This window comes from Mercenaria mercenaria, chromosome 5, assembly GCF_021730395.1.
Source record: "Mercenaria mercenaria strain notata chromosome 5, MADL_Memer_1, whole genome shotgun sequence".
NCBI classification, from domain to species: domain Eukaryota; kingdom Metazoa; phylum Mollusca; class Bivalvia; order Venerida; family Veneridae; genus Mercenaria; species Mercenaria mercenaria.
In genome coordinates, this window is record NC_069365.1 from 4,762,903 (window position 1) to 4,779,923 (window position 17,021).

The window sequence follows — 17,021 nt, forward strand, 5'->3', positions numbered from 1 at the left end:
TCATGATCGGCCTGGGTTGGCGAGATGTACGTCCTTGGACGACAAGAATCATCCGGAAATGGTGGTGGAACTCTATCAATATGGCGATCGTGAAGCTACTTTCACCGCACGAGGTAGAAATTTCAGGAGACTTTCTTTCAAGTCTGGTTAAGCTAGCATCAAAACGACCTAGCGCGGCGATGACACTACTATTATCTAACCCTTCACCACTATAATTAAAAGTAGAATCTTGCTGACTGTCCTGAAAATCGTCGTTTTCTTTATTCATGCCTGGACTCACACGCGTGAGTTTCACAGCAGAACAAGACGAATATTTACTACGCATGCGTAGTAAGGTCACACAAAATAGTTCGTTTAAGTAGACTTCTCTGTGTAAAATTCTGGTAAATAATTTTTTTAAACACTTTTTTGAATTTTGAAAAGTTAAATATACACGTAAATTGTTGTTTGTCATTCTCCCATACTAGAGGTATACCATGACAGTGTTTTGGGCCGAAATTTGATTCCATGGCTCCCTCCAAATAGAACGTAATTTAACAAAAATGGCTGCAAGTGTCAGTATCTAGGATCCTAGGACTCCGGAAGCTCCGATATACACTGGATTCTCCCTTGGATTACAAAATCAAAATAACATAAAACATCTATGTCAAGTCTTTGTTTCCAATCATTCACCCGAAATTATACAAACCTTTTATCAACTAAATGGTTAATGAGATTTCATCCGTAGATGTTTTTAAATTGATTTTTGTACTTGTAGCATGTGTATATGTTGAATTCTGCTCAACCCGGGGCTAGAGGGCGTGGTCGGTAGCATGCATTTCCACTACCGTCCTTGAACAGGCTCAATTAAACCGATCCTGCAACATTTTCGTTTTTGTCGTGTTGAGCGACCTGTGGAGTCTACACTTTTTTCTGTTTTAATCATCTAAGCTTGATCGAAGCTTCTACAATTAGTTACTGGTTTCTATGATTATTATTTATGTTAATTTATCAGTATTATAAGTGGTTTCAATTCAGACTGAATCATAGAATCATTGCAACAAATTACTCTCTCCAAAAAATGGGTTTAAGAAATGATTCATTATGTTCTTTCTGAAATACAGAAACTGAAACTTTACAACATTTATTTTATGATTGCCATTATAGTAACTTATACTGGACTGAGGTCAAAAGATGGATAAACGAAACTTGTTCGAATATTTCCACTGAATGGTCAAAGACAGATATTATTCTAGGTAACGAAAAATTTAGCATTGCATTAATGAACATATTACTAAATGCGAAATTTACTATATATCAATGTCGAACTAGAAACATATTTCCAAGCTTTCAGTTTTTCAAAACACAAATGGAAATGCTATTGAAACTTGAACATTTTAATGCTAAGAAAGAAAACAAATTAAACAAATTCAATGTAAAATGGAGTGATTGTCTATCTCTGCTTTCATTAGACAACTGATTTTTTTTTTGTACAGCTCATTTCGAAATCTCCCCAGTGCTGCACCACCAACCCCTACTTTGTTTCTGTCCCTTCTTCGCCCCCACCCCCCACCCCTTTTTTTCTCTCATGCTTTTTTGCATAGCCTCTCATGCCGATCTGGTATCTTTTATTTTTGTTCTTTATTAAGGTTATAAGAAGTATGTATTAACTGTGTTTTGATTAGCTTATTATACTTGTAGGAATTATTTCCCTTTATGTAGCTCGATACCACTTATTATACTATGGTATTGCTTTGACCCTTGTTTTGTTTAACACAATTGGTTTCTGCTATTGAGACTAGTGTAGATCTTGATTAGCCTGCACTACAGTGCAGTCTGATCAAGATCTGTGCTGTTTTTACACCTATTGGTCAGTATTTTTCGGTAAACATCTTGTAATCTCCATAGTACTGTTCGAATTAAAGAAATCTAACATGGCAAGGGTCAGGGCTTTATACAAGTTCTATATAAGACAAACGTTTTCAAATAACTCAGTATGTAATTACCTACATATAGAATATTTCTTATACTATATTCTATCTGCTGTAACCTACTTTTGACAAATAAAAAAAAATATTATAAGCCCCGAACAATTGTGATGAATATGATTTACAAAAGTTATTCATATTGCTGCTATAACGTACTACTTCATTTATAGAACATTTGCTAAGTAATCACACATCGAGATTTAAAATTCATGCAGTCTCAGATTCATAACATACTAATAATGCATTCAGGATTTTTTATTATCATTAATGGGAGTAAGTTTGTTGATAAACTTCCATAAACAGATATGTAAAACCTGCAGTTGTCTGCACTAAAATCGCTTCTTTTTATGGGACACTCAATTTTTCAAGGGTGCTCTGTCTCTACTGTAAGGTAGAACCTAATTTCATATTAGAATGCAATTTATTTCCATACATTTAAACTAACTATTCCAAAGAATATAAAAGTGTTCTTAACAAATCTGGATGGTTCTTTCTGGTAATTCTTTTTCTTGTTGGTATATTTCATTTAGCTCCTCCTATTGGTTCTCTGTTATTACCGCCATATTTTGAGTTATGGATTAGAGGAAACGTCAACAGAATTAACAAATGTGCATAGAGTCCGTTCTTTTAAGTAAAATTTTACCTTTAAAAGTATTCCATAGCAGGTTAAGTTAATTAAGCATAGTCTTGTGTTTAGTGAAAAGCCGAATTATCGAAGCATTTTATACCATGTATGTTTCGTACCAAAAAGTTTCGAACCATTTTAGTTTATACATATATTTGTTTTAATTTTATTTATGTTTATATTGACAGAGAATGTTGTTTTTCCTGTGTTAATTAAGAAGTGTCACTTAAATTTCGTACCTCTAGAATCTGGTTCTAGAGACAAGCCTGTTAGGGGTTTTCAAGGGGTAAGGACCTACGTTTTTCTAGAGATTAAGCCAATTTAAGGGTGACTTATAGGCCCATTGGGGTAATTCTAAAATTATAAACAAGGTTTGCAAATCTTAATGAAACAGAAAAAAACATCAGTCACCTTTCAAAAGCTTAGATTGCTTCAATTTGCCATCTAAGTCTGTACAATGACATTCCTCTGCATCTTTTAACATTTCAATTTCCAGCAGTCTTTCCTTCATGAATTCTGTCACTTGGCATTAGTTCTTGCAAACTGGTAGTTTGCCCGATATCATGAAAATCAAATGATATGGATTTCCCCTTTTTGGTGTTTATCATGATTTATTTTCCCTTATAGAAACCTCGGGTTGTTATGAAAAAGCCAAAAAGAAAACACTGGAAATGTTGGTTTGAATAGGAGAGATCGTGTTTGTATACAAATTCTATTTTTAGAACTGATAAGACAGTGATCGGGTGGGCAGAAGCCGACCGTCCATGTTTTTTGTAAACAGTGATGTTTTTCTAACGGTCTAAACTTTCTTAAAACACAAATTACATAAATAATTTTTTGATCAATGGAAAGGTTATAAAACAAGCAATTTATTGATTACTTTTAATTGTTATTTCGAAATAAAATGGATTAATTATGAACGCTTAGCTTACACTGTTTTTCTAAAGGTTGTGAAAATCACTACGCCGCTTTTAAAATTATATGTCATTTAAAACGGTTATTGATTGTAAAAAGATATTTGGATACAAAAATATGAAGATTGTTAGTATTTCAAATCTTTTTGAATTTTGAAAATCCATAAATGAGCAAAAAAGTTATTAAAAATTAAAAATTCTGATTCAATACGCAAACGGTGTTAAAATCATTTGTTTTGCCAACCACCAGATAAAAAGATGTTAACGCGTGACGTCACGGCGATCTCTCCTATAAGATTTTATTTATGAAAAAAAGTTTTGCATAGCATTAGCATATGCAGTGTTCAAACTACATTTAAAAACAAGAGCTGTCACTAATGGTGACAAATGCCCCCACAGGACCTTGACCTTTGACCTGGTGACCCCAAAGTCAGTAGGGTTGGTGTACTCATCAGTGATTTTTTTACTTTTTTTTGCAACAGCCCATGCCTTTTCAATTGGGAATTTTTAGCGCAATAAACTTCAAAATTGGGAAAAATTAATAAACCTTAATAAAGAAATTATTATCATTTTAAAAAGTTTTATTTTAAGGTAAATTTATTTCATTCAAATATGCACTGAGGTTGAACAGACAGGACAGACAGGTTATTTTCTGATGTCACAGGATCTGATGGCTCAGATAGCTTAGGGTCACCATGAGCTTCTGTTGATTTCTGAGGGTCATTTTGTGGGGACTCGGATTTCTTGGACAGATCACTTTGCTTTTCTGATGTTTGATTTGAATTTAATTTCTCTTTAACTTTACCAAAAGATGTTCGAATGTCCGGAGTACCGTTGGCATGTTTAAGTTTTATTTTCTTATTATAATATTTGGAATTATGCAACATTTTTTCGATAATTTAGGTAAGTTTCTAACATTTTTTTTCTGACTCATTTGACGCATGAAAAAGCGTTTAGTGACCGTGATGAAAGTCATACTAAATGCCGTACTATGCCGTGACCCGTTTTATGTAAACAATGCGCTTCGAGCTGGCAACAAAATTCTGCGAATAAACAATAATTAGAGTCGGAATTTTTATGATTATTTGCATCGTTTTAGTTCAACTTTCATAAGAAATCAATGTAATTGGGAATAATCATCTCGTTTTTGGAAATTTTTAAGCATTTTTTGGGAATTTTGACCATTTTTGTCAGTTGGGAAGACGCCGAATTTCGGAGTCAAATCGGCGCAAAAAAAAATCACTGCTCATAAAGTACTATCAGCATGTAAAGTTTGAAGGTCCTGGGTGATGTGGTTCGCGAGTAAAGTGCCTTCATGCAAAAAGTTAACGTTGGCCCCTGTGACCTTGACCTTTGACCTGGTGACGGGTCACACATTAAACCGGAATCCGCCTAAAAACCGGAATACACCGGAATACACTTTCTATAACCGGAATACACCTGTATTTTTTTAATTAAAGGTATTTTTGAAGTTTTTTTGATATAATTCAATCATATATATCATAAATAATCAACATACCAAAGGAAAATAAAATACGTTCACGCAAAACGATTTTATAAGAGATTGAAATTCGGCGACCGCGCGGGAAATTACCATAACCAAAATACACCCTTATTTTCTTCAACAAATGCTATTTTTGAAGTGGTTTATGACTGAATTCAAAAATATATATCATAAATAATTAATTTTCAAAATGAAATTAAAATACTTTTGCGCATTACGTTTTGTACATGATTGAAAATCGGCGAAGGCACTGGAAATTTTGCGTATTTGTAAATGAATTTCCATGCCCTAAAATTCTCTAATGTACACCCGTATTTCTTAAATAAATCGTATTTTTAGGGTTTATGATAGAATTCAATCATATCTAAAATAAATAATTAATTAACAAAAGGAAATTAAAATGCGCATAACGTTTTATACGAGGTTGCAAATTTGTTGAGTGCACAGGAAATTTGCGCACTCGTGGATGAACCACAATCGCCATAATTTTGTTAGATTTTAACTTAGGTGGGTAAATTTCTTTCAAGTTTCGATTTTTTGGTTCAAATTATTTCAAAATAGTCTTTTTATGCTATAATATAATATTCCTTTATGAAATATAGTGTAACCATATCAGCTTCTTTAATTTGTTATTAAAAGCGAATGTGCATAAACTGACATGTAAATGTGTCAAACGACAATAGCGGATATCCTACCTCTATGACCTATTTGCCCTCAAGGAATTTACATTATTGTTTAAGAAGAATATGTTAAAAGTAAGTGTCATTTCAACAATATACATGTACAAAGATGCATTTAAATCTGCAACGACATCATATTGCTTTATTTAAAACCACATTTCTATTTACGTTCACGATGTCACGTAACCTATTATGCCACACTAACAGAAATCTGTTTGCCAAAAATCGTTTTACTCCATTTATTTAAATTGCTGGCGCTTTTTCATTTAAATTTTTTTATTCTGTTCTTTGTACTTTCTGGTCAAAAGTCTGAATTTTATGGCCATAGTATGTATCATTTATTTACTTTTAGAAAGAAATAAGTAATTAAGATCGCGCTGTTTGAAGTTTTACAAATAATTATGTGAAAATTAGACCGTTTTTATAGAATTTTCCCTACATTACTGTCGATATCTTATTAAAATCGTTATAGAATTCAAATTGTAAAATGATAAAAAGTGTTTATTTAAGAGAATACTGTTTATTTTTTAAAAAAGGACGAGTGCATTTATGTTATGGAAACTTCCCGTGCGCCAAATCCAAACCTCGTATAAAATCGTTTTGCGTTAAAGTATTTTATTTTCCTTTTGTAAACTTATTATTTATATTATACACGAATTATTTCTGCAATAAACCCTACAAAAATACCATTTATTAATAAAATACGGGTGTATTTCGGTTATGGAAATTTCCTGCGCGGTCGCCGAACTTCATTCTCGTATAAAATCATTTTGCGTAAACGTATTTTATTTTCCTTTCGTATGTTAATTATTTATGATATATATGATTGAATTATATCAAAAACCCTTCAAAAATACCGTCAACTTAAAAAATACAGGTGTATTCCGGTTATGGAAAGTGTATTCCGGTTTTTAGGTGGATTCCGGTTTAATGTGTGACCGCCTGGTGACCCCTCAATAAGTACTATCAGCATGTGAAGTTTGAAGGTCCTGGGTGCAGTGGTTCGCGAGTAAAGTGCCTTCATGCAAAAAGTTAACGTTGGCCCCTGTGACTTTGACCTGGTGACCCCAAAGTCAGTAGGGGTGGTGTACTCAATAAGTACAATAAGCATGTGAAGTTTGAAGGTCCTGGGTGCAGTGGTTCGCGAGTAAAGTGCCTTCATGCAAAAAGTTAACGTTGGCCCCTGTGACCTTGACCTTTGACCTGGTGACCCCAAAGTCAGTAGGGGTGGTATACTCAATAAGTACTATCAGCGTGTGAAGTTTGAAGGTCCTGGGTGCAGTGGTTCGCAAGTAAAGTGCCTTCATGCAAAAAGTTAACGTTGTGACGATCGAACTAACTAACTAACGGACAGTTGAAAACTAATATGCCTTCCTTCGGGGGCATAAAAATTTAAAGCTAAAACCATAAGCTGTGGTCTAGCGGATAAGGTGTTGGCTGCTCAGTCCAGGTGCCGTGGGTTCGAGTCCCACTGGGGTCACAACCATGACTTCTCATATGACACCAGTACTGGTTTTTCCAGGAAGCGGACTCGAGAGTGGTTCCAATAAGCTTGAAGTTTTCATCACAATGGAGATAAAACAAATTAATATAAATTAAACCTTGTTTGGAAAAATAAAACACAGAGTGAAAAGACTTTCATGTACTAAATTGTCAAACTTCTTTTGGGTGCAATGGAGACACATTCAGCTGTATAATTTATTATAACTTTAAAACTGCATGAGGTATGAAGCTGAAAGTTCACACTCTTACTGACAGCATTGATTTAAGTATAAATTGCCGTAAATTACGCTAGGCGTAAAACACCTTAAACTGAACTGAATTAAACAGGGTGGCCACCGACTCTGGAAAACACGGAAAAAGGCTAAAAAAAAATCCCTGCATGGAAAATTCAGGGAATTTGAAAATTTTGAAAAAATCAGGAAATTATCAGGGATTTTTTCAAAAATTGAAAGAAAAAATTTAAAAGACTGTATAATTATATCTTGGCTACTGGTGGTTTCTCTTCTTCATAATAGTTACATTTATTTTATTAGCTCGACTCTTCGAAGAATAGGGGAGCTATCCTACTCGCCCCGGCGTCGGCGTTATCATGAGCGTGGGCATCACACAAATGTTAAAGTTTGCGTACCACCCCAAATATTTTCAAAGTCCATTGAGATATTGCTTTCATATTTTGCATACTTGTTTACCATCATGACCCCAGTCTGTAAAAAGGAGGAGGCAACTCTATCAAGATCAAGCATTTTGACTGAATTATGGCCCTTTTTCGACTTAGAATAAATGTTAAAGTTTGCGTACCACCCCAAATATTTTCAAAGTCCATTGAGATATTGCTTTCATATTTTGCATACTTATTAACCATCATGACCCCAGTCTGTAAATAGGAGGAGGCAAATCTATCAAGCATTTTGACTGAATTATGGCCCCTTTTTGACTTAGAATAAATGTTAAAGTTTGCGTACCACCCCAAATATTTTCAAAGTCCATTGAGATATTGCTTTCATATTTGCATACTTTTTTACCATCATGACCTCAGTCTGTAAAAAGGAGGAGGTAACTCTATCAAGCATTTTGAGTGAATTATGGCCCCTTTTCGACTTAGAATAAATGTTAAAGTTTGCATACCACCCCAAATATTTTCAAAGTCCATTGAGATATTGCTTTCATATTTTGCATACTTGTTTACTATCATGACCCCAGTCTGTAAAAAGGAGGAAGCAACTCTATCAAGCATTTTGACTGAATTATGGCCCCTTTTCGACTTAGAATTAATGTTAAAGTTTGCGTACAACACCAAATATTTCAAAGTCCATTGAGATATTGCTTTCATATTTTGCATACTTGCTTACCATCATGACCCCAGTCTGTAAAAAGGAGGAGGCAACTCTGTCAAGCATTTTGACCAATTATGGCCCCTTTTCGACTTAGAATATGCTTATTGTGATGTTAAAGTTTTTAGTCATTGCTTATATTATACTATCAAGCACTGAGAATAGTCGAGCGCGCTGTCCACTGACAGCTCTTGTTTAATCCATACTGGCCACAAAGTCATTATGCTGGTGTCCCATGTCATGACTTGAGTTTTAAACTCCAGGGGTGTAAAATTCCACTCGCCCGCTCGCATTGGCGAGTTAAAGTCTGGATAGGACGAGTGGATCTCGCTGTATACTCGACCGATCGGGTGAGTGGTTTTTACGTCGTAGCTTTAATGAAATTCAGAAACTACATCTTGAACGTCAACAAACTTTGAGATAGTTCAGTTGCTACTTTGATTGACTGGAATTTACCCGCGAATCAATATCAAAACGTCATGCCGGTAATTTTCCATTCCGAGAGCATGTGCGACCTATCGTATCTCCGTTACTTTTGTTTATCGACACGTACACAAAAAAACGCGAGTAGTGCATTCATTTTTTAACATTATCCCTTCAGTTTTTCAACATCGCTTGAGAAGTAATACAATTTGAATTCTACTAAGATTTTAATAAAATATCGACGGAAACGTAAGCCAATTTGTATGAAAACGGTCGAATTTTCATATAATCATTTGTTAAATTTCAAACAGCGCGATCTTAATTACTGATTTCTTTCTAAGAGAAAATAAGTAATACATACTATGGGCATAAAATTCGGACTTTTGACCAGAAAGAACAAAAAACAGAATTAAAAAATCTTAAATAATGAAAAAGAGGCAGTAATTTAAATACATTGAGTAAAACGATTTCTTTTGGTAAAAAGGTTTCTGTTAGTTCGGTGAAATAGGGTACGTGACCTCGTGGACGTAAATAGAAATGTGGTTTTAAAATAAAACAAAATGATGTTGTTGTGGTTTTTAATAAGTTTTAAAATGAATCTTTGTACATGTATTTTTTTTTTTTATAAAATATTCTTCTCAAACGAATGTAAATTCCTTGAGGGCAAATAGGTCACATGACGCGAAAACTGTAATATGACGTAATGCCATGACAATCTCGTGCAACAATACCGCTTTGATCTCCACTTCAGAGGTCATGATACCGACACACTTCTTTTAGCGCTTTGAGAGGATGTTAATTGATGATGAAAACAGGCCAATTACTTAGTTTATCAACAGAATAATTACCGATGATCGTCAACTTTTTTTTCGCTTTCAAGACGGGTAGGTGGATGGTGATTATTTTTAGGGCACTTTTCAAAATAATTATTTTTCGGGAAATAAGTTTTGAGAAAATGAAAATAACTGATGTTTAATACTTTCCTGACACTTTGGGAAACTACGGTAGCAGGCCTCGACCTTAACTTTTTTCAGCAGTTGCCAGCAGGTCCACCAACTGCTAAAATCTAGTAGACCTGCTCAGACTTTAGTGGACCTCCAATTCTATCACATAAATTGTGATGTTGTAGACGTCATAACTTCATATGACTCAAAGAAACAGGACTTATTTCTAAAATAATTAAAAATGAAGACTGTAGCAATCTGTTATCCCGAAAATAATTATTTTGAAAAGTGTCCCAAAATATGGACACAATAATCATCATCCACCCAAAGAAGTATAAAATTATTTTTTTAGCTCTGATCCACCCGACCCGTGTTGAAAATGTAAAAAAAAAAAACAAAAAAAAAAAAACATTAACAATTATCGGTAATTATTCTGTTGATAAACTAAGTAATTGGCCTTATTTTCATTATCAATTAACACCTCTCAAAGGGCTAAATGAAGTGTGTCTGTAATACTATGGCATCTGAAGTGGAGATCAAAGCGGTATAGTTGCCCGAGATTGTCATGGCATTACGTCATGTTTTCGCGCCATGTGACACATCACTGTCTGATCGTACTTTCTCGATTCCTTAAATTGTTGAGAAGAAATCAATAAAAAAGTTTTTTCTTTATTTTTTTTAAAAGCGAATGTGCAATATCCCGAATAAACTGACATGTAAATGTGTTAAACCGTGAACGATGATAGTGGATATCCTACCTCTGTGACCTATTTGCCCTCAAGGAATTTACATTATTGTTTGAGAAGAATATCTAACAAAGTGTCGTGTCAAAAAATACATGTACAAAGAATCATTTAAAACTTACTAAAAACCGCAACAACATCATACTGCTTTATTTTAAAACCACATTTCTATTTACGTTCACGAGGTCACGTAACCTATTCTGCCGCGCTAACAGAAATCTGTTTGCCAAAAAATCGTTTTACTCCATGTATTTAAATTGCTGCCGCTTTTTCATTATTTAAGATTTTTTAATTGTGTTTTTTGTACTTTCTGGTCAAAAGTCTGAATTTTATTACCATAGTATTTACCATTTATTTACTTTAAGAAATAAATAAATTATCAAGATCGCGCTGTTTGAAATTTTACAAAACATTATATGAAAATTTGATCGTTTTTAAAGAATTTTGCCTACATTCCTGTCGATATCTTATTAAAATTGTTATAGAATTCAAACTGTATTAGTTCTCAAGCGGTGTTGAAAATTTGAAGCGATTATATTAAAAAATGAATGCACTACGCGCGTTTTTTTTGTGTCAAAAGTAACCGCGATGTAAATTAGATATTACGATAGGGCGCACGTGCTTGTGGAATGGAAAATTACCAGCATGACGTTTTAATATTTTTACGATTCGCGGGTAAATTCCAGTCAACCCGGGTAATTTTGCCCGATGTAATTTCTCAATTTGATAAAGTTACCACGTAAAAACCACTCGCCCGATCGGTGGAGTAGTCCATTCGTGCTATCCCGACTTCAACTCGCCAATGCTTATAACTGTAGAATGCCGTACTTAAGGCAAAATCAACTAAAACTTTCGTTTTGTGAATTCGCCGATATGAGTACGATTTTTTCCTCTTATTTTTCACTTTTAAGGGTTTTATTTTATTTGCAGACCTTGACTGAAAATTGGTTGACCGTCGGTCTACCCAACTTTTGATAGTTAGTAGACCTGCCAATATTTTGGTTGCGTCGGTCCAACGGTCCACCGCTAAGGTCGAGGCCTGGGTAGGGGTTAGACTGTGATTATTTTTACTATCGATGCAGTTATTATGGAGAGCAACTTGATGGTGGAGATGACAAAATTAGTGAAAGAAAAATGTCTGGTGTGAAAAGGAAATTTAAGCGTAACAAAAATGAATTATCAAAAAGGAAACGTAGTGTACGAGCTATGTGTTACTAGCATGTTTGAAATTTGCTTGTTGTGTTGTACATAATACTCCTTCCATAAAACGTGACAGTATTAAAAATGTCAATTATTAGGGCGAGTGACTGTCCACTAAGGGCGAATTGATTTTACTAGCTACTAGTCCTGCAGGGTGAGTTGTGTGAAAAAGAATTTTACACCCCTGAACTCAGTTTACCAGAAAGATGAAATTGTTGTTATGAATGCAAGGAGGTGTTGACAGTTGTATACTAATTTAATGGACTAATTCATTTTCGAAGAAACTTTTATGTCAAATCTTGAAGACCATTTGTCTAGATTTAATATTTTTCTTTTTAAGTTAAAAGTTAAAACTGCAGGAAAAGTTATTTCCCACTGCCTCATATTAGAAACTAAAGTGCTGGATTGTTTATGTGTATATGTAACATCCTGTTTTGATTTACATAATTGTACTAACATTAATAGTGTTTTAAAATCAAAGTGAAAACTGCAGTTCCTGGTAGTTTTGTGAGTAGGCCTAAAGCTTGTTAGAAACCTGAATGGCTAGACTGTTTGTGATGTAGAACATTGATAATGTTTAGAAAGTTATATATTTGTAATGCTTAAAGGCTTAATTTTATTTGTAACCTTCTGCTTTAATATGCAGTATGATTATGAAGATTGTAGTGTCTTTGTGGCATTGTAAAGGAGAATGTTAAAAATCAGGCTCAGTTCATTTACATTAAAACATGATAACTGATTAAAGCTGTAATCACATTGTTAATTTGAATAATCAATGTTATAGGCAATAAAAGACACTGGAATTAGTATCACAACAAGTTACAAAATAAATAATGGTATGTACATGTATGTGAAATGTAAGTCATTGCTGCTGAAGTATTGAAGTTTTCTTTTTTGAGCTGTTTTGAGTTGTTACTTACCATGCTTACTACTCTTACTGAAGTTGCTCAGTGAGATCTTAAATTACCTATATAATTGGTTATTCAAACAGGATTCTGAAAATAAAATAAATAATGAATATATTTTCAAAATATAATAAATAAATATAATTTCATATGTATATAAAATAGATGTACAGTGACTGGGAAAGAATTTTTGTCTATGGGACAATGTCTCCTCATACATAAAAAGTTATGAGACATTTGAAAATTTTATGTGACATTCGGAAATTTCTATGAGACAGTTGCAACTTGTGTTCTAGGAATCAGTATCTTTGCAGATTAAAGTACCTCTTACATGTGATAGTAACTTAACACTGTGACAGCTTCACAGCTTTATTTTCAATCATTTATGAATTTCAAAACAATGGCAGATAAAGTAACATTTAATACTTTTCAGACTTGAGTGTACGTCATTTAAAAAACCAACACAAAGAACCTTACACCTAACCATAACAGGGTTTTTTTTTCGGCCGTTTTTATAGCCGTTATACGGCTATATTCCCAATGCCAAAAAGTATGTATTTTTCCCAAAATGAGTGCAAAAATTCCCAATCTACATTCTGAAAAAAATTTCATCAAAATTGCACAAACATTGACCAAATTATGGACAATTTTGTAATGGAAGTATGTTAAAGAGGTTGTACAATGTGAAACAAGTGTATGGGAAAGTGCTTAAACACATCCTTGCTATATCCTATGGGACTAAATATTTCCCAATTTGGAACATTTACGTGTCAAAATTCCCAATTTGGGGGGTATAGGTTATGTTCCCAAATTAGCTAGAAAAAACCCTGCCATAATACTGTTTTTATACACTTTAAAACAGCTTTATCTTCTAAAGAGTGTGATTGCTGGACTGCCTGCTGAAATTCAATAGCAAGTTTTGGTGCCTCAGTTGCATTAACATGGTCAGAGAGGGCTTCATGTCTTGTCATTGATTATGATTGATGTGGTTTTATACATAGAGCAGATAATATTTATTTAACGTTGGTTATATATAAAAGTTACAAGCTTGAAGCTTATATCCGACATAAAATTGTTGAGTTGGCTAAAGGCTGAAAGCCTTTTGACGAGTCCTTGCTGTTCAGCGATTCTCTAAATGGACCGAATAACACGTGAAGGGATGTAGTTCCATTAGATTTCTCAAACTTCAAACAGTTCACTGCATGAATGAAGTTAAGTTGTGTCAATTCCCTTTGCTATGACCAATATACGATGTAATCTGTCATATTTATGACTTGTAATTGTGCAATACTCAATGTAACTCATTAAGCATAAATGTGCATTTTAAGAATTGCGCAGGCTTACAAAGCTTGGGTAACATCCAGCGAAAGACAAAAAAATAGTTCCACAGGGCTGCAGATAAGATGCGTATTAGCGTAAATTACGTATAGAAATAATGCAAATACGCATGTCTAATAATTTCTAAGCGTATAAAAACGTATATAAAATTACAGAAACGCACACAATGCTTTTTTAAAAACAAAATCTGAATCGTCTGGATGCGTTAGGTAACATAGCCGATCAGCCTTAATTCTCCCACATTGAACGTAAACACGCATCGTATGATTTCTATAAACTTTGCGTGGGTTGAATTTTGCAGTCAGTAAACGGATAAATTATCGGATGAAGAAGCTCTTACTGGTTTGTTTAGTTACTACTGATATTAAAAATGATTTGAATTCTTATTTTTCGAGAAATAAACAAATCGGCGAAACATTAAATTGTATTTTCTTGTAGTTTTTGAAATCGAAAGTAGAATGTCTATGTTTGGCTGCTTTCACGAAACGAAACAACTTTTTTATGAAAAGATTTAAATAAGAGGTAATTTAACCGTAAACTTCAATGTCAGATACTGCCAATTGCTGCTAAATATCTTCGTATCATCACAATTTGTAAAATATATTGTTGAAACTGGAGAAAAAGGTAATCGTATCCGGATATAATATTTTGGTTATATATCGAGCTGTGTTATGAAATTTTAAGAAAAAAACTAAAAACAAACTGAAACTGGTAGACTATACTGCATGGGTGAAAGTTTTCCGTATTATGACGGAATTCCGTATTTTGGTCCTTCCCAAAGGTCATTTTTCCAATTCGTGTAAATCCGATGAGATTTTCGGTGGGGGGGGGGAGGGTTATTAAGTCAACTTGTCCCGTAGTCATTGTTCCAGTGCGGTTGTCAATCAATGGCAAAATAATGGCATTCATATTTTCCAGGATGCTAAAAATAGCGCTGATTGCAACACTTGCATCGTCCTTTTCCGTTAGGAATACCGTATGTAACATTATTCTATAGCCGAAAATAACCGAACGCTGGCGATTATTCATCCAAAAATAGACTGTAGATCGGTTATTTCCGCGGATAAGAGTGAAGATTCTATTTGAAATTTCCGTGTGTAACCGTTTGTAACCGATGGTTAACGAATCATTTCAGCGCGCGTGATACTTTATGACCTCCTTTTACGACAACCAAAAACCTGTTGATTACTGCTAATCGGAGGCAGAAATTTCGATTGTTCACAATATTGAAGAAAATGACCGATCTGACCATCATGAAGTTTCTACCAACGGATTAAAACACCAAGGAGATTGAGAAACAAGCCAAGAACAAAATTTAACGGCGATGGCAGTTGTCCGAGTTCGATTCTGAGAGGTTGAAATGGTCTGACGGTCTGATAGTGAGACCTAGAAGGCTAGATAGATATTTGATGTGTTGCATATTGCACAAACGATTAATTACAAATCCAATGGAAAGAAAGGTATCAGACTTCACTGCGAGGACGGCAAACACCAGAAAAAAACACTCGAGTTGTGAAAACTGAGGTGAGATGATTTTTCATTATCTGTTTATAAATGCTTAATCTATATGGAAGAGGTACTAAAACTCACAAGCATCCATGACAAGTATGCCTCAAATTCAAATGGTATTAAACATACTCCAAAATACTGAAACACAGTCTTTAACAGTGTTACCTGAACTTCATACATTATTGTATCCTTAATTCAGGCAATTTTGGCATGGATGTGACCCCACCCTCTTCCTTTCTTCTGTCTTCTCCTTGCTTTACTGGCCATATACACTGTTGCTTGCTGGGACTGGTCTGTTAATTCTGAGTAAATATTAGTTTAGCTTGCCCTGAACTTATGAGCCCAGCAGCAAAGTGTCAATTTAAACCAAAGAAGCCAATTTCCTAGGGGAACCTATGCCCATTTTTTTTAATATATAATTTATATATATATATCTAAATTTGGGACTGTTCTTTATGTCTTTTATGGCTCTTCTGTATAGTTTTTTATGTCATTTAATACTTGGTCCATTTGTTTACTTTCAGGTTCTGCTGGGTTCTTCTAATGGTACTAAGAACACTGAATCTATGCAAGACAGGGTGGATAAACAACATGCCATAACCAGTGGCACATACGTAAACACACACAGCATTGCCAAAAGTTAGAAGGATGACCTAAAGAAAAATCTTAAAGGACAGATCTTATCACTGTATATCAATGAGGCAACAAACAATAACAATGATAAGAATTTGAATGTAATTGCATTGTATATTGTGAAATAGTGTGGAAATAATAAAATTACAAATTAATTTTTGAAAAATAAGGTCTTGAATTGTTGTTTGCAGAAGTCTCCAAAACTGAAATACAGAGGACTCTACTTATCAGGAAAAGCTTTGTACAGTACTTGGAAATTGCTGTATTTCAGGAGCTTCCGGGGGCCGCTGGCCCCCTGGACCCCTAGCCAGGGCTTTGCCCTGGACCCACCGGGGGCCCTATCGGCCCCCTGGCCCCCAGATATTTCTTTCAGTATTTTCAGTTTTTCCAACTTTCACCCATGATACTGTCAGTACATCAATCATTAGCCGACTTAGGCCCTTCAGGCCTTTGATTTTTCTTCTTGTTATCACAACACATGGTTTACAATATAAAACACCATCAGATTCATATAGCCAAGGCCAGAGTTTAAACCAATTAGATTGAATTTTTCTAATGTGTTTTTAAGTAGATGCAGTTGTTTCAGGCTCTGACTGACTAGACTTTTCTTGATCAACCTCGGTAGGCTCGGTCTTGGATAGTAATGTCATTTTTCGGTGCCTCGTTATTGTTGACATCCTTTTGCATAAAATTAAATGGTAACTTCTGTTGACCTTTAATGGGCAACAATTTTCTCTTTCTGAAGGTCATGCTTGAAAACTTACATAAAAAACGAAGGCTAGAAAGAAATATTCTCCCAAAA

At 34.3% G+C, this 17,021-nt stretch overlaps 1 protein-coding gene across 1 annotated transcript in view; it reads left to right on the forward strand.

Moving 5' to 3' along the window:
- Window positions 1–2,550: 2,550 nt before the first annotated feature.
- LOC123556311 (chromosome-associated kinesin KIF4-like) overlaps window positions 2,551–17,021 on the forward strand; it is a 72,746-nt gene continuing 58,275 nt past the window's right edge. The window contains exon 1 of the mRNA XM_045346920.2: window positions 2,551–2,632. The gene's annotated coding sequence lies outside the window, so the exon portion shown is untranslated. The remainder of the gene's footprint in view (window positions 2,633–17,021) is intronic.